The sequence below is a fragment of the Coregonus clupeaformis genome, chromosome 21 (genome assembly GCF_020615455.1).
Source record: "Coregonus clupeaformis isolate EN_2021a chromosome 21, ASM2061545v1, whole genome shotgun sequence".
In the NCBI taxonomy this organism is placed as follows: Eukaryota; Metazoa; Chordata; class Actinopteri; order Salmoniformes; family Salmonidae; genus Coregonus; species Coregonus clupeaformis.
Window position 1 is genome coordinate 10,956,866 of NC_059212.1, and position 18,709 is coordinate 10,975,574.

The window sequence follows — 18,709 nt, forward strand, 5'->3', positions numbered from 1 at the left end:
AGATGACGGAGACAAGCACACACTAACATTCTTACATGCTCCTCCCCTATCATTTTTCTACTCACAAACACAACAATTATGCAACCCCAATTGCGAATCAAAACACAGTAAATTGATGACTGCACTGACACTCAGCCACACATCCACACATGAAATGATATGAGTTTTAAAATGTATTGAAAATAATAATAACATCTACAAGACCTTTATAATGTAACAGCATGAACACATAAGCAAACATAAATGAGCCAGATCTAAGATGCAATGTTTATTGGGTAGTCTACAAATTGGGCATAGATTGACAGAGAAGCTAGAGGGTTGGGTTAAAAGACTCACTTTAAGCATCTGAACATCCAACGGTCCAGGTGGATCCAGATTCATCTGCAGCTGTGGGTTCCTAAATCAGCGAGGGTTCTGTGTGTTCTAAGGGGAAGAAGTTACTTAATAAGTAGGGTTCAATAAGTAGATTTAGCACAAGATTGCATGTCTTTGACAGCCAGGTCACCCGTGATACAAGTCAGTATTCGATGTCCATCCATGTCTCAGGACGTCAGGAGATGACGTGGAAACAGTGAAAGCTGTTACCTTAAATTAGGTTTCAGTTTTGCTTGGGCATTGTGGACGGGGATGGCGGATGGGTGTAAGCACCTGCCTCTGATTCCAAAGGTTGCAAGTTCCAATCCAGCGATAGAAAGTAATTTTTTATGTTTTTGTTTTAAGCCTATCCCAAACCTTAAGCCTTACCTTAACCATTTGGAGTTAATGCCTAATCTTAAGAATTTGGAGTTAATGCCTGAACTCAACCCTAACATTAACAATTCAGAGTTAATGCCTAAACTTAACCTTAAACACTTTGAAATGTGATGTTTAGAACAACTTCGAAATTTGACGTTTGAGAAACATGGATGAACGTCTAATTCTGATGTGAGACTGTGAGAGCTGGTAGGTCTTTGACCTGCATGTGTATTCACTTCACATTGTATACATGCATATCTATGCTTTTATTTTATATTGACTAATAGCCTGACATGATAACATGCAGAAGGCTTATATATGTTTAATGGGGTCAGCACTGCATAACATGTTATGACACATTGATATGACTGACCTGTTATGATATCTTTAACTTGAATACTCCCACCTCCTGCTAGAGAAAGAGAGATATGAAAGGAAAATTGGGTGTGGGGATAGAGAAAGAGTACAGAAGAGATAGCAAGGGAGATAATTTGTTTAGCCATATTCACAACTTTTTACTGAAGAGATGTCGTGACCACAAAAACGATGTTGAGCAACTTCCCATTGCTAAATGTGTTACCAATGTCATCGGTTCTGCATACACAGACAACAACCTCTTTTCACCCAAAACATACAGTGGGGAAAAAAAGTATTTAGTCAGCCACCAATTGTGCAAGTTCTCCCACTTAAAAAGATGAGAGAGGCCTGTAATTTTCATCATAGGTACACGTCAACTATGACAGACAAATTGAGAGAAAAAAAATCCAGAAAATCACATTGTAGGATTTTTTATGAATTTATATGCAAATTATGGTGGAAAATAAGTATTTGGTCACCTACAAACAAGCAAGATTTCTGGCTCTCACAGACCTGTAACTTCTTCTTTAATAGGCTCCTCTGTCCTCCACTTGTTACCTGTATTAATGGCACCTGTTTGAACTTGTTATCAGTATAAAAGACACCTGTCCACAACCTCAAACAGTCACACTCCTAACTCCACTATGGCCAAGACCAAAGAGCTGTCAAAGGACACCAGAAACAAAATTGTAGACCTGCACCAGGCTGGGAAGACTGAATCTGCAATAGGTAAGCAGCTTGATTTGAAGAAATCAACTGTGGGAGCAATTATTAGGAAATGGAAGACATACAAAACCACTGATAATCTCCCTCAATCTGGGGCTCCACGCAAGATCTCACCCCGTGGGGTCAAAATGATCACAAGAACGGTGAGCAAAAATCCCAGAACCACACGGGGGGACCTAGTGAATGACCTGCAGAGAGCTGGGACCAAAGTAACAAAGCCTACCATCAGTAACACACTACGCCGCCAGGGACTCAAATCCTGCAGTGCCAGACGTTTCCCCCTGCTTAAGCCAGTACATGTCCAGGCCCGTCTGAAGTTTGCTAGAGTGCATTGGATGATCCAGAAGAGGATTGGGAGAATGTCATATGGTCAGATGAAACCAAAATATAACTTTTTGGTAAAAACTCAACTCGTCGTGTTTGGAGGACACTCCTTCCATCAGCAAGGACATTGAAGATGAAACGTCCCAAACACACCACCCGGGCAACGAAGGAGTGGCTTCGTAAGAAGCATTTCAAGGTCCTGGAGTGGCCTAGCCAGTCTCCAGATCTCAACCCCATAGAAAATCTTTGGAGGGAGTTGAAAGTCCGTGTTGCCCAGCGACAGCCCCAAAACATCACTGCTCTAGAGGAGATCTGCATGGAGGAATGGGCCAAAATACCAGCAACAGTGTGTGAAAACCTTGTGAAGACTTACAGAAAACGTTTGACCTGTGTCATTGCCAACAAAGGTTATATAACAAAGTATTGAGAAACTTATGTTATTGACCAAATACTTATTTTCCACCATAATTTGCAAATAAATTCATTAAAAATCCTACAATGTGATTTTCTGGATTTCTTTTTCTCATTTTGTCTGTCATAGTTGACGTGTACCTATGATGAAAATTACAGGCCTCTCTCATCTTTTTAAGTGGGAGAACTTGTACAATTGGTGGTTGACTAAATACTTTTTTCCCCCACTGTACGTGAAATCAACAAATGTTATTTTAGAAAGCTTTTTGCATCAGCATTTGACACAAAGTGCTTTACAGTAACCCTGTCTAGACCCCAAAAGAGCAAGCATAATCACAGTGGCAAGGAAAAACTCCCTAAAAGGAAGAAACCTTGAGAGGAACCAGACTCAGAGGGGAGGCCTATCCTCCTCTGGCTGTACCAGGTTGAAGTTAAGAGTACATGATTGTTACGGATCCAGGTATCCTGTATGTGTTTTTCCTCTCCTTCTGTCCTAATCACAGGTGTCCCTTGTGTTCCTGATTGGAGGTCATTGGTATGTCTCACCTGTCAGTCATCAGTTCATCTGCTGATTGCTGAGGTGGACCAAGCAGTGGCCACTTCCCCTGATTGCACCACCTGTTTCTGTTTTTCATACCTAATCACATCACACATCCTCTTGCTTTAAAAGCCAGTCAGTTGTGTTTTCTGACAGAGACTCTTTTTGTTTGGGAGTATGGATATTGTGGTGTCTTGTTTTTTGTGTACTCACTCATTTGCTGTTTACTCCATATGGTAACTATGTTGTTTGTTTGTTCCTGGGAAAATTGGATTTTTAGCAAGTCGCCCTTGGGCATACACTACCCGTAGGAAAACTTTGTTTAAAAACACTAGTTAGACCTGAGTGGACCACCCACTGTATTTTTGTGTAGTTAGTAGTAAGCTTAGCGGTTCTTGAGGCAGGCAAGATCAGTTTATTTTTTATTTTTTTACATTATTGTTTCATTCCTTGGGTCCTGCTCAGCCCCTTTTCCCCAAACCTTTACCGTGTGTTTATAATAAACATTTTTGTGTTTGACGGTAGCTTTTTGGTTGTCGGCGTATTTTTGTTCTCACTGTTCCATGGCAATATTCTAATTCGTATGAGTTATGTTACGGGTCTCTTTTCCATCCACCCTAGACTTTTAAAGCCACAGGGTTCATAACAATGATCATATAAGCCAGACAGACATATTTGTTAAAAGACAAAATAGCTATCAAATAGTTCAGAGAACATATGACTAGAAAGTCCAGACAGTTTGCCAAATCAGCGAGGCAACCATTCTCCTACCCTGACACTCCCTCTACATGTGTAAACTTGCCTTTGTATCTAGCCTGGGCAGAAGGTAAGGGGGAGTCCCAGCCTGCAGGTTGGAAATGTGAAGGTGAGTGAGGGCTATGTCTACCCTACACTCCCCAGGACTCCTGCCCCCTAAGGCCAACTTGTGAAAACAGGTCAGCTCATGTGGTCCGGAAAAACACCCGGCCCTACTGATTAACCATCAGGTGGTCTGACTGGGCCTTCTCCACAATGGATTAGTTAACATTTCTTGATAAATCAATTAGTCAGTCGAGGGGGTCCACATCAATTGAAAAGGTTGATATACGATTTGAGAGCACTAGGAAGGGCCCATCCTGAGTGTATCTAAGATGGGTAATTCCCTTTGTGTGTATATATATATATTTTTGAAAATGGTATATATTGTATTACTGTTGTGCTATCCATTTGGGTACTATTTCTTTTTTTGTGCTACTAAAAATCTACCACTCACTGAGTGTTCTGCCATTTTCTGTTGTATTTTCCCGCATGGTATTTTTGGACACTATTCACCTCCACTAAATCTCCTTGTTTAAAATGTCTCTCACCTGAGAAACTGTAGGAAGATGCTGTAAAGCCAGATTTCTCTAGTAATCTGGAGAGAAAGCGTGAAAATATGAGCGTAAACAGCTTCCTTACCGTCCTTTAAAATTACATTATCTTATATTTGACTACATCAGTACACATGCCTACACCACAGTCGTGTATAGCCTTTAGCTGAGCTGGCTGACACGGTCTTGGATTGCACCGATAGCCCAGCATTAATACGGTATGTTGTATGGTATACTTACTGAGGTCGTCTCCTTCCAGCAGGTTTCTGTAGGTTGAGAGCTCCACGTCCAGAGCCAGCTTAACGTCCAGAAGCTCCTGGTAGGCCAGGATCTGCTTGTGGAGGTCAGTTTTGGCCACCTCGATGGCCGATGCCAAGCTGGAGATCTGAGCATGGTACCCGGCCACACCCATGTTGGACTGGGACTGGGTCTGCTCCAAGGACATGTTCTGGAGAGCGGGGTAGAGGGAGAGCGCAGAGGAATGGATGAGTGTGAAGGTGGGAATTCAGGACAGAGTAGGGTAGGAGGATAAAGGAGTGACAGAGATTTATTAGGTGAGAATAAGGGAGACAGGGGAGAGGGTAATGAGAGGGTAGAGGAATGGAAAGAGGAGAAAGAGAAAAAAAGAAGAACAGGAAAGCAATGGAAAGTAGGGAGGGGAGGGGAGGGAGATTATGAACACTACACCACAGTATTTAGCTATATTAATGTGAAGAAACTGTGATTACAGCTTGCAAGTAACAATGTCACCGAATCATTAACTAATTGTTCGCACAACTCTGCACAAGTCTGCACAAGACTCTGGAAATCTCTTTATAAGTCAGAGCTGAGAGAACAGGCAAGGGGTTGTGGGGGTGCTGGTTCTCTGATAGACATGGGGCTTCATAGCCCTTGCAAGTAACCGTTTTGCACTCACTAATGGTGGGAGGTTGTCATTCGCTGCTGTGTAGGCCGGCTGCCGACGAAGCCAGGTATTTAGGGGGGAATTTGTGGAACCAGGTAAGATAGTGGGGTTTCTAGGAGTGATAGCCCTCTCCCCTGCGTTTGTAAGCCGCTGTGAGTTGTAGCGCACTCTTCTATTCAATGTAATCAATCAGGTTAAACCCGAGCATAGATTACGGCATTTGTCTACCTGTCACGGTTTCGGCCGAGGCTGCCTCTCTTCCTTTTTCGGGCAGGCTTCGGCGTTCGTTGTCTCCGGAATACTAGCTGCCACCGTTGTATGTTTCATGTTCGTTTGCTTTTGTCTGTTTGTTGTGACACCTGTTTCTCGTTTAGCGTAATTAGTGTCCTATAAGTTTCTTGTTGTGTTTGTCTAGTGTTGTGTGTTATTGATTTAGGTCTGTCGTGTGTAGGGCTTGTATTTTGCTATTTCGCTCGGTTGAGCTTCCCTCCACTGCGTTGGAGCGTTTATCGCACCTGTTGAGTGCGCCTTTTGTTTTGTTCGCCTTTGTGCGTAATTTCGCCTTCGGGCAAGTCAGTTCGTATTTTTCCTTGTTGGAAATTTACTAAAGTCTTTTGGACTATACTTCGGTGTCCTGCGTTTGATTCCACCACTACACCCACCTACAGCATTCGTGACAGAATAACACACCTTGAAGAATGGAATCAGCAGGAGCCGCAGCAGCCCAGGCGACGCTGGAGGACAAGGTCCGGGAACAAAGTGACCAGATCCTGCAGATGGGGACCGCACTGCAGGAGGTGATCACCACCATCCGAGGCTGGGGGACGCCTCCACCGCCATCCTCCCTGCCAGCACCATCGGCCAGTCAGCCCATTCCCGCACGGGAACCCCGAGGAGTCCGACTCTCGCTCCCGAGGGCCTACGATGGGACCGCGGCCGGGTGTCAGGGATTCCTTCTCCAGGTGGAGCTGTACCTGGCCACCGTGCACCCGGCGCCCTCGGGACATGAGAGCGTGTCCGCCCTGATCTCCTGCCTTTCCGGGAAGGCGTTGGAATGGGCCAACGCGGAGTGGAGGAGGATCGACGCGGACACCATCACATACGACGAGTTCTCCCGCCGCTTCAGGGCGGTGTTTGACCATCCCCCGGAGGGGAAAGCGGCGGGGGAGCGTCTGGTCTTCCTCCGGCAGGGGAGGAGGAGTGCCCAGGAGTTCGCCCTCGAATTCCGTACTCTAGCGGCAGATGCAGGGTGGAATGAGCGGGCTCTCGTCGATCACTACAGATGTAGTCTACGAGAGGACGTCCGTCGGGAGCTGGCCTGTAGGGACACCAGCCTCTCGTTCGACCAATTGGTCGACATGTCCATCAGGCTGGATAACCTGCTAGCTACCCGCGGACGTCCCGAGGGGGGTCCGTCCATTTCACCCTCCAGCGCCTCCGAGCCGTGTCCCATGGAGCTCGGGGGCGCTGGCGCTAGAGAGAGGAGGGGTCGGCTTACTAGGGGGTCCATCTCCTGCACCAACTGTGGTCGGGGAGGACACACCGCGGCTAGGTGCTGGGGATGGCCTCCTAGGGGAGAGGACGACAGGTCCCGCACTGGGGATTCCTTCCAGGTGAGTAGGCGCCCCACTCACCCAGAGCTCTCTGTTGCACATTTCTGTATACCTGTGAGTTTTCCACAGGTAGCACCTCATTCCCAGCATAAGGCGCTGGTAGATTCAGGCGCGGCTGGGAATTTTGTTGATAAGAAGTTTTGTTTAGCCTTAGGGATTCCCCCTTCTTCCTGTTGATGTCCCTTTCCCCGTTCATGCCTTAGATAGCCGTCCGTTGGGTGCGGGCTTGATCAGGGAAGTCACTGCGCCACTTAGGATGTGTGCGCAGGGGGGTCATCAGGAGATGATTCAGCTATTTCTGATTGACTCGCCTGCGTATCCGGTGGTGCTGGGCATGCCCTGGTTGAGTACCCATAACCCATCTATTTCGTGGCAGGAGAGGGCTCTGATGGAGTGGTCTGCCCAGTGTGTGGGTCGATGTTTGGGCGTTTCCGTAGGGGCTACCTCGGTGGAGAGTCCAAACCAGGTGCCCGCATTGCACGTTCCCCCTGAGTATGGGGATTTGGCTATCGCGTTTAGTAAGTCGAGGGCGACGGTTGCCACCCCATAGGCAGGGAGATTGTGCGATAGACCTCCAGGCAGGAGCTGCGCTCCCACGGAGCCATGTGTATCCTCTGTCTCAGGAGGAGAAGAAAGCTATGGAGACTTACATAGACGAATCTCTGAGACAAGGATACATACGGCCTTCCACTTCCCCTGCGTCCTCGAGTTTCTTTTTTGTGAAGAAGAAGGATGGTGGTTTACGCCCGTGCATCGATTACCGTGGTCTCAATCAGATCACGGTGAAGTACAGTTATCCACTCCCGCTGATTGCGACCATGACTGAGTCCTTGCATGGGGCGCGTTTCTTCACTAAATTAGATCTCAGGAGCGCGTACAACTTGGTGCGCATCAGGGAGGGCGATGAATGGAAGACAGCCTTTAGTACCACCTCGGGCCATTACGAGTATCTTGTCATGCCATACGGGTTGATGAACGCTCCGTCAGTTTTCCAATCATTCGTGGATGAGATCTTCAGGGACATGCAGGGGCAGGGGGTCGTTGTGTACATAGATGACATTCTCGTGTACTCGCCTACCCGTGTCGAGCATGTGGCCCTGGTGCGCAGAGTGTTGCGGAGGCTGGTGGAGCACGACCTGTATGTTAAGGCAGAGAAGTGTCTGTTTTTCCAGGAGTCGGTTTCCTTTTTGGGGTATCAGTTGTCTGCGTCAGGGGGTGAAGATGGAGGTAGACCGGGTGTCAGCCGTGCGTAATTGGCAAACACCAACCACTGTGAAGGAGGTGCAGCAGTTTTTGGGGTTTGCGAATTACTACCGGAGGTTTATCCGGGGTTTTGGACAGGTGGCAGCTCCCATCACGTCTCTTTTGAAGGGGGGTCCGGTGCGTCTGCAGTGGTCTGCCGAGGCGGACAGGGCGTTTGGGAGGCTGAAGGACCTGTTTACCTCGGCTCCGGTGCTGGCGCATCCGGATCCCTCTTTACCATTTCAGGTAGAGGTGGACGCGTCTGAGGCCGGTATAGGAGCCGTGCTTTCACAACGGTCAGGCGCGCCACCTAAACTCCGCCCCTGTGCCTTTTATTCCAAGAAGCTCAGTCCGGCGGGAGCGAAACTATGACGTAGGGGACAGGGAGCTGTTAGCCGTGGTACAGGCCCTAAAGGTGTGGAGGCACTGGCTTGAGGGGGCTCAACACCCTTTCCTCATTTTGACGGACCACCGTAACCTGGAGTACATCCGGGCAGCGAGGAGGCTAAACCCTCGGCAGGCAAGATGGAATATGTTTTTGACCCGGTTTACATTTAAGATCACGTACATCCCTGGGTCACAGAACGGTAAGGCAGATGCGCTGTCTCGGCGGTATGACACGGAGGAGAGGTCCGTGGAGCCCACTCCCATACTGCCGGAGTCGTGTCTGGTGGCACCGGTAGTGTGGGAGGTCGATGCTGAGCTCGAGCGGGCGTTACGCACCGACCCTAGTCCACCACAATGCCCGGAGGGTCGGAAGTACGTTCCGCTCGAGGTTCGGGATCGATTGATCTATTGGGCTCACACGTCACCCTCCTCTGGACACCCCGGGTATCGGCCGGACAGTGCACTGTCTTAGTGCCAAGTACTGGTGGCCCACGTTGGCAAGGGATGTGAGGGTTTATGTTTCCTCCTGCTCGGTGTGCGCCCAGTGTAAGGCGCCTAGACATCTGCCTAGGGGTAAGTTACTACCCCTGCCCGTTCCACAACGACCATGGTCCCACCTCTCGGTGGATTTCCTTACTGACCTTCCTCCTTCACAGGGGAATACCACTATACTGGTCGTTGTGGACCGGTTTTCTAAGGCCTGTCGTTTGCTCCCCATGCCGGGCCTTCCTACCGCCCTGCAAACTGCCGAAGCCCTATTCACCCATGTGTTCCGGCACTACGGGGTACCCGAGGATATTGTGTCTGATCGAGGTCCCCAATTTACCTCCAGAGTCTGGAGAGCTTTTATGGAGCGGTTGGGGGTCTCGGTGAGCCTCACCTCGGGTTACCACCCAGAGAGTAATGGGCAGGTGGAACGTGTGTACCAGGATGTGGGTAGGTTTCTTAGAACATACTGCCAGGACCGGCCGGAGGAGTGGGCAAGGTACGTTCCCTGGGCCGAAATGGCCCAGAATTCCCTACGACATTCCTCCACTAACCTAACCCCTTTCCAATGTGTGTTAGGTTACCAGCCGGTTCTGGCACCTTGGCAGCAGAGCCAGATCGAGGCTCCTGCGGTGGATGAGTGGGCGCGGCGCTCGGAGGAGACATGGAACGCTGCACACGTCCACCTGCAGCGGGCCCTCCGACGTCATAAGGCGAGCGCCGATCTCCACCGCAGTGAGGGACCGGTGTACGCACCTGGTGATCGAGTCTGGCTCTCTACCAGAAACCTGCCCCTCCGCCTGCCCTGTCGGAAACTGGGTCGGCGGTTTGTAGGGCCATTTAAAGTCCTGGGAAGGTTGAACGAGGTGTGTTACAAATTACAACTACCTGTTGAATATAAAAGTATTAACCCCTCGTTCCATGTGTCCCTTCTCAGGCCGGTGGTAGCTGGCCCACTCCAAGAAAGTGAGATCAGGAGACTCCTCCGCCCCCATTGGACATCGAGGGGGCACCGGCGTACTCCGTGAGGTCCATCTTGGATTCGAGACGTCGGATGGGGGGTCTCCAATATCTAGTGGAGTGGGAGGGGTACGGTCCGGAGGAGCGGTGCTGGGTGCCGAGGAGAGACATTTTGGACCCGTCTCTCCTGACGGAATTCCATCGTGGGCACCCGACGCACCCTGCTCCGCGTCCTCCGGGTCGTCCCCCGAGGCCGGAGTCGGCGCACGTCTGGAGCCGCGCGTCAAGGGGGTACTGTCACGGTTTCGGCCGAGGCTGCCTCTCTTCCTTGTTCGGGCAGGCTTCGGCGTTCGTTGTCTCCGGAATACTAGCTGCCACCGTTGTATGTTTCATGTTCGTTTGCTTTTGTCTGTTTGTTGTGACACCTGTTTCTCGTTTAGCGTAATTAGTGTCCTATAAGTTTCTCGTTGTGTTTGTCTAGTGTTGTGTGTTATTGATTTAGGTCTGTCGTGTGTAGGGCTTGTATTTTGCTATTTCGCTCGGTTGAGCTTCCCTCCACTGCGTTGGAGCGTTTATCGCACCTGTTGAGTGCGCCTTTTGTTTTGTTCGCCTTTGTGCGTAATTTCGCCTTCGGGCAAGTCAGTTCGTATTTTTCCTTGTTGGAAATTTACTAAAGTCTTTTGGACTATACTTCGGTGTCCTGCGTTTGATTCCACCACTACACCCACCTACAGCATTCGTGACACTACCCTATCGTGGTTTTCTGGATTCACAGTGATTAACCTGAATCTGAGTGTAGCCTAGCTGTTGATCCTGTTTAGTCCATTGTAGATAATTCAGTGCACCATGGATACGTATCCACTGCCGGTCTTCAGCTTGCCATGCTGGCTGGCTCAACAAGGGTGCACATGCTCAGACCCCATGGAGGGTTCTCATCAGCGACATTTAAATGTTCAATGTAATGTCTGTGTCCCATTTGGTCCCTAGCCTTTTAAATACAGTGTGGGTTATGAGGGGCGGGCAGAACGGTGATTGCAGACTGTGTAGCTTAAAGTGGTCTGGGTTCTATATTACTTTATCACCCGTGGGTCTTTTGACCATGTGTATTTAGTTCCTGTTTGCAGGGAATTTGCACATTTGTAGAACAATTGCTATTTATTGGGCTAAGCGCCGATTTGCATTGCAGTCACATGTTAGTAGAACCTTTGATGTTCAGTTTGCGGTGTATCCGCATGATCTCACTATTGTGTGCAGTGTGTTACCTTCTAGGGTGTAATTATGCTCATAGCCTATGTGTGCCTTATACCACAGTTTGTTTATTCTTATAGGCCTATTCATGTTCAGGTTGAGTTGCATAGACTTAGTAGGGAGCCTATCTCATGTACTCCATGCTGTCCTATGAATTTGTGTCTAATAAAGATCCTTGTTTGCAATATCTGTTGAGTTCTGGTGTGTCCAAGCCTCTGACGCCAGGCACCACTACGCTACTCTGCTCAATCCAGTACTTGTCCCTCTCAGGGGCAGTGTTAAATTCGTCAACTAAAATCGAGATGAACATATTCGTCAAACACCTATTCTTTAGTGGCAATTGACGAGACGATAACTTACTAAATAGACCGAGAAAAAAGTAAATAAATTGTTTCATTTGGGTTGTCGAAAGCGAGATGAGACTAAATGATCTCTGTGACTAATTCTGACTACTATGTGGACTGGACAAGAGTTTTTGGAATGACTGAGATCTTTTCAGTGATATTTGCCATCTGGCGGAAACAAATCATTGATGTAAATAAGCCATGGGCTACTCTCCAAGTGGTAAAAGCTCCCAGTAGAAAAAGGGGTGATGTTTGGAGCCACTTTACTTATGGTGTAGATTCAAACAAGACCGGATGCAACATTTCCATGGGAGTTTATTCATTACATGGTCACCACACTCAAAAGTTTCAAAACATTCTATTTTTTTGGGCGGCTAAAACCATGATTTGGTCAAACAGTAAAGTGCATTATCCTCATGATTCCTGTAATGAAAGTGTCTGCCCCATTCACTGGGGCCTGTTCCGCTGGGGCCTGCTGCTGTGATGAGCGAGCCACTTGATGTGCTCTCCAGCAGAGAGAAAAGGCTTCTGATTGTATAACATTTCAAAATCCAATTGTGGGAAATACATAGCTTTGGAAGCAACTACTGTTCTCAGCTTTCTGTGGGTATACTTTCTATTTGTCAAGTCTTAATATTGAGCTCAATAACAACTATTTTACAACCGAGATATTTGATATGCCTTTAAGATATGAAGCGCCAAAATGCCCAATTGCGCATCGACCATTACATTTACTGTTAGATTAGTACATGAGTTCTAGCAGTGGGTTTTATATTTAGTGAAAGCGATCTAGCTGTGTTAAGAGTTTTCACTTCCTCATGTGGTGAATAAGCCCCAAAATAAATGAGCCTATCTTATTAGTGCACATAAAGATGTAGGCAAATTCATCTCTATTGAACAAAAATAAATAAAACATTCTGGAGCCCTATTTTAACAGTAAAATTTAACAACCATACCCTATTGTCAACCCACAATTCATGACAATTCCTGGATTAGGTTGCAAATCAAAATATCTTGAATCATGCATTCCTGCTTGGACATGTTAGATGAAACAACTAATTTCTTGACTAGCCCATCCATCTCAGTAGTCTATTACACAGTCTAAAGCACTGCGAATTACTTTATAAGTTGAATGATTAAAAAAAGGTATATCGCGTGACGCCGCAGAAAACAAATGGTGCGACCAAATCATGGGCTGGTGCCACTGAAAAGGTTGGTGGCACTGGGGAAAATGTTAGTCTGGAGCCCTGTCAAGGGGTGTGATTTTTAATCTGCTACAGAGTAATGTGTTCTGGTGCCAATTTGGCTGTGGGAAAGAATATCATGCGATAGGATGTTATGCTGAAAAATATGTTGATAGGACAAAGCTATGTATGTTTGTGCACATGAAAGTCAGTGACTTATGTTTACTATAGGGTTATGAGTAAATAAAAATGTGATGTGACTAAAATATGACTAAAAAGAAAGGGTATTTAGTTGACTAAAATGGCCCACTGTTTATGTCCTTTTGACAATAACTAGACAATCATTATTCAAATGACAAATGTGACTTCATTATACTTTAGTCAAAATGACTAAGACTAGACAAAATCTAAAAAAGAGTGCCAAAATGAACACTGCTCTCAGGTGGTCTGCAAGCTTTATTACATATTTATTACAGTGTTGGTGTTGTAATGTCTTGGGTGAGCAAAGATCTTTTGACAGAGAAAATCATCTGTTGTTTCAACAGGAAAAAACATTGACTGCAAATTAATTAGTTCCCGTTTCCTCAGAGGAATTCTGCCTAATACATTCATAGCTGTGCCATCTGTGGCAGTCCCGTGTAGCTCAGTTGGTAGAGCATGGCGCTTGCAACACCAGGGTTGTGGGTTTGATTCCCACGGGGGACCAGTATGAGAAGAAAAAAAAAATATATATATATACAGTGAGGGAAAAAAGTATTTGATCCCCTGCTGATTTTGTACGTTTGCCCACTGACAAAGAAATGATCAGTCTATAATTTTAATGGTAGGTTTATTTGAACTGTGAGAGACAGAATAACAACAAAAAAAATCCAGAAAAAAAACGCATGTCAAAAATGTTATAAAATTGATTTGCATTTTAATGAGGGAAATAAGTATTTGACCCCCTCTCAATCAGAAAGATTTCTGGCTCCCAGGTGTCTTTTATACAGGTAACGAGCTGAGATTTGGAGCACACTCTTAAAGGGAGTGCTCCTAATCTCAGCTTGTTACCTGTATAAAAGACACCTGTCCACAGAAGCAATCAATCAATCAGATTCCAAACTCTCCACCATGGCCAAGACCAAAGTGCTCTCCAAGGATGTCAGGGACAAGATTGTAGACCTACACAAGGCTGGAATGCGCTACAAAACCATCGCCAAGCAGCTTGGTGAGAAGGTGACAACAGTTGGTGCGATTATTCGCAAATGGAAGAAACACAAAACAACTGTCAATCTCCCTCGGCCTGGGGCTGCATGCAAGATCTCACCTCGTGGAGTTGCAATGATCATGAGAACGGTGAGGAATCAGCCCAGAACTACACGGGAGGATCTTGTCAATGATCTCAAGGCAGCTGGGGCCATAGTCACCAAGAAAACAATTGGTAACACACTACGCCGTGAAGGACTGAAATCCTGCTGCACCCGCAAGGTCCCCCTGCTCAAGAAAGCACATATACAGGGCCGTCTGAAGTTTGCCTATGAACATCTGAATGATTCAGAGGAGAACTGGGTGAAAGTGTTGTGGTCAGATGAGACCAAAATCTAGCTCTTTGGCATCAACTCAACTCGCCGTGTTTGGAGGAGGAGGAATGCTGCCTATGACCCCAAGAACACCATCCCCACCGTCAAACATGGAGGTGGAAACATTATGCTTCGGGGGTGTTTTTCTGCTAAGGGGACAGGACAACTTCACCTCATCAAAGGGACGATGGACGGGGCCATGTACCGTCAAATCTTGGGTGAGAACCTCCTTCCCTCAGCCAGGGCATTGAAAATGGGTCGTGAATGGGTATTCCAGCATGACAATGACCCAAAACACACGGCCAAGGCAACAAAGGAGTGGCTCAAGAAGAAGCATATTAAGGTCCTGGAGTGGCCTAGCCAGTCTCCAGACCTTAATCCCATAGAAAATCTGGGAGCTGAAGGTTCGAGTTGCCTAATATCAGCCTTGAAACCTTAATGACTTGGAGAAGATCTGCAAAGAGAAGATGAACAAAATCCCTCCTGAGATGTGTGCAAACCTGGTGGCCAACTACAAGAAACGTCTGACCTTAGTACTTGGTGGCAAAACCCTTGTTGGCAATCACAAAGTCATGTTTTGCAGAGGTGTCAAATACTTATTTCCCTCATTAAAATGCAAATCAATTTATAACATTCTTGACATGTGTTTTTCTGGATTTTTTGTTGTTATTCTGTCTCTCACGGTTCAAATAAACCTACCATTAAAATTATAGACTGATCATGTCTTTGTCAGTGGGCAAACGTACAAAATCAACAGGGGATCAAATACTTGTTTCCCTCACTGTATGCACTCACTAACTGTAAGTCGCTCTGGATAAGAGCTTCTGCTAAATGACTAAAATGTAAAATATGTGGCAGTAGGGACTTTCATACAGATAACAAAAAATACAGATTCAACCACTTCCTTTGTCTTCTGCATACTACTTCCTGCCGTGATTTATCGTAAAGTATGATGGGGATCTGCTGGGTTTCGGTTGCTGGAGAGCTGTCTTACCATCATTTTGCTAGTTCTTCAAAGTAGATGAGTCATACTTTCACAAACTGTCTCTATCCCTTTCTCTCGTCACTGTGTTGTGTATATTCCTCTCTCATGTGGTCTCTGTGTATCTAACCTAACGTAGCAGGTGGAAAAGTGTATCCATCTCGGTCCGAGACGTAAAAAACAGGCCAATGGATTATGGTCATTTTAGTTAATTACCAGGTTTCTGCGCTGAACTAGGTTGAATATTGTTTTTGTTTTTGTTTTGTTTTGTTTTTTTTGGGGGGGGAATGGATCAGCTTAATATTGCAGATATATTGTATCTTCTATCAATGTAATTGTCTGGATCACTTCCAATCCCCCATGTTTTTATTTTTATTTTTATATATATACTCCCCTTTATTACTTTTCAACCCCACCATCCTTTCCCTACTTGGAGTAAATTAGTGAACAACAATGCCCAGGCCTCTACTTCCGGTCTATACTTACTATCTACACCTTATGGACAGAGTTAATTTTACAATAATTCTATTATATATATATATGTTTTTTTTGTTTTTGTTTTTTTTTGCTCCTGAACTTCTTCTACTCTCAACCTCTCCGATCATTTTCATGATGTCCATCCGGTTTGCTTCTATATGCCATATCTTTCTAACTGTGCTCTTTCCCAAAAGCTCCCAACATACAACCTATATACTTATTATGGACACAGTATGCTTACATTATTAGCTATCTTTGTTATTATTTGTTGTTATTTGATATTAGTCCCATCCTTCAACTCTATTCAATACCTCCCATCTATCTCTTAACACCATCCATATAGGATTTCTATTTGCCATATATTTCAACCGTACTGTGATGTTTTACAAAGTTCTGAACCTTTCTATTCTCATTGCTTTTACAGATTGTGAATTAAAAATAAACATTTTTGCTAAAAGTATTATTATATTATTGATTGATTGACTATGACTTTTCAGATCACCCAGTAATGCTATCTGCAAGGTTAGTTCCAGGTAAATATTGCAATCCTTTAGCCATTCCTGGACCTGTGTCCAAAAACAAGCTACAAATGGACAAAACCAAAACAAATGATCTAATGATTCTGTCTCTTCACAGCAAAATCTGCAGAGCTGGGAAGATTGTATCCCCCATATAAATAACATTCTATTGGTAGCAAGAATTTTATATAATAATTTAAATTGAAAGATTCTAATTTTTGAATCCGGTGTCGTTTTGCGTGTCAGTTCATAAACACTATGCCATGGGATCGGTACGTCAAAGATCTCTTCCCAACTATTTTGCAATCTATATGGGACGGCTGTCAATCCTTTGGTCCTTAAGTGAAACTGATATACTTTTTTATTTATCACAGTTTTCCTTAACCAATTATGTTCTTTAATGCAAGGCCGACAGACAAGTTCCTTACTTTCTCCCCCTTCCACTTTCCTCTTCCACTTTTGCGGTAAGGCTGCAATTATTTGGTTGTACTTTTGGGTAGAGCAGACATTTCCATATGTTTTTGTTAGCTGCATGTGCGACATAACTCCACCAGTCCTACCGATGATATCATTTACGAAGATTATACCTTTTTTAAACATTCTGTCAAAAAATAAAAGGTTTTTTGTCAAGTAGTATATTTGAAATTAACCACAATATTTGTTGCATTATTTGTTCTGTCGTTTCTGGAGGATTAAATTGAAATTGCAACCAACTTTCTATGGCTTGTTTTAGAAATAGTGACATTTGGGAGATTATTTCCTTTTCAAATATCTGAAAGTGAGAGGTTGTAATCTGAATAAAGGGAAAAAGGCCTTTCTTGAACATTGGGTGAGACAATCTTACTAATTTGCTTGAGAACCAGTTCGGATTTAAGTATAACTTTTGTATGACTGAAGCTTTTAGTGATAGGTCTAATGCTTTAATATTTAATCATTTCTGTCCTCCGAATTAATATTCATTATATAAATATGCTCTTTTAATTTTGTCTGGCTTGCCGTTCCAAATTAAATTGAATATTTTTTTTTCATATAATTTAAAAAACTGTTCGCTAGGCGTAGGCAAGACCATAAGCAAATAGGTAAACTGGGATAATAATAAAGAGTTAATCAGGGTGATTTTTCCACAAATTGACAGGTATTTTCCTTTCCATGGTAGTAAGATCGTATCTATTTTTGCTAACTTTCTATTAAAATGTATTGAAGTGAGATCATTTATTTCTTTTGGGATATGTATTCGGAGTATATCCACATCACCACCAGACCATTTTACTGGTAAACTACATGGTAATGTAAAACATTTATTTTTTAGTGATCCAATACGTAATATAGTACATTTGTCATAATTTGGTTGTAATCCAGATGGGTTAGAAAATGTATCTAGATCCTCTATGAGGCTGTGGAGGGATTGTAGTTGTGGATTTTAATAAAAACATGAATCATCAGCGTACAATGACACCTTTGTTTTTAAGCCCTGTATTTCTAATCCTCTGATATTATTATTGGATCTGATTTTAATAGCTAACATCTCGATGGCCACAATAAATAGATATGCCGATAGTGGACAACCTTGTTTCACTCCTCTTGACAGTTTAAAACTTTCTGAGAAATAGCCATTATTTACTATTTTACACCTAGGGTTACTATACATGATTTTGACCCATTTTATAAGAGATTCTCCAAAATTGAAATGCTCCAGGCATTTATATATAAACCCCAGTCGAACTTTATCAAATGCCTTTTCGAAGTCTGCTATGAATAGCAGGCCTGGTTTCCCATATTTTCCATAGTGTTCTATTGTTTCCAATACTTGCCTTATATTATCTTCAATGTATCTTCCATGTAAAAAACCTGTCTGATTAGAATGAATAATATTTTTAAAAATTACATTTACGTCATTTAGCAGACGCTCTTACCAGAGCGACTTACAAATAGGTGCATTCACCTTATAGCCAGTGGGATAACCACTTTACAATATTTTTTTTTTTTTTTGGGGGGGGGGGGGTGGGTTGGAGTAAAGGGGGGGGTAGAAGGATTACTTTATCCTATCCCAGGTATTCCTTAAAGAGGTGGGGTTTCAAATGTCTCCGGAAGGTGGTGAGTGACTCCGCTGTCCTGGCGTCGTGAGGGAGCTTGTTCCACCATTGGGGTGCCAGAGCAGCGAACAGTTTTGACTGGGCTGAGCGGGAACTATGCTTCCGCAGAGGTAGGGGAGCCAGCAGGCCAGAGGTGAATGAACGCAGTGCCCTCGTTTGGGTGTAGGGACTGATCAGAGCCTGAAGGTACGGAGGTGCCATTCCCCTCACAGCTCCGTAGGCAAGCACCATGGTCTTGTAGCAGATGCGAGCTTCAACTGGAAGCCAGTGGA

At 44.9% G+C, this 18,709-nt stretch overlaps 1 pseudogene; it reads right to left on the reverse strand.

Moving 5' to 3' along the window:
- Positions 1-1,015: 1,015 nt before the first annotated feature.
- The window catches only part of LOC121534770, a 57,934-nt pseudogene continuing 40,240 nt past the window's right edge, over positions 1,016-18,709 (reverse strand).